Source organism: Brassica oleracea, unplaced genomic scaffold (assembly GCF_000695525.1).
Source record: "Brassica oleracea var. oleracea cultivar TO1000 unplaced genomic scaffold, BOL UnpScaffold00955, whole genome shotgun sequence".
NCBI lineage: Eukaryota > Viridiplantae > Streptophyta > Magnoliopsida > Brassicales > Brassicaceae > Brassica > Brassica oleracea.
The window spans coordinates 13,563-13,960 of NW_013617547.1; positions in this window are offsets into that span (position 1 = coordinate 13,563).

A 398-nucleotide genomic window follows, 5' to 3' on the forward strand; every position below is an offset into this window, starting at 1 on the left:
GCAGCAACGGGAGGGGGTGCAGCAGCGGGAGCAAAAACCGGAGCGGGAAATGAAGAATCCCGACAGTGGCTGCTCGACCCCCGAGAGTGGCTGGACGAACCCCGAGAGTGGCTGGACGAACCCTGAGAGTGGCTCCCCGTACCACTACGACCTCGTGGTGAGGCACGACGAGATCGAGACCGGGTCTGATCACCAGTAGACAAGTAAATTAAAAAATATATATTTAAAAATAGTTTTAATAAGTATTAATTGAAAGAATATTTAAAATTAGTTATAATAAATATATAAATTAAAAAAAACATATTTAAGAATGAATCATCTCTGTTCCTAACCCGGGGTACTTGATATAATAAACCTGTAACATTTAAAAAATTATTTAATTTGTAAATAAGTGTTAT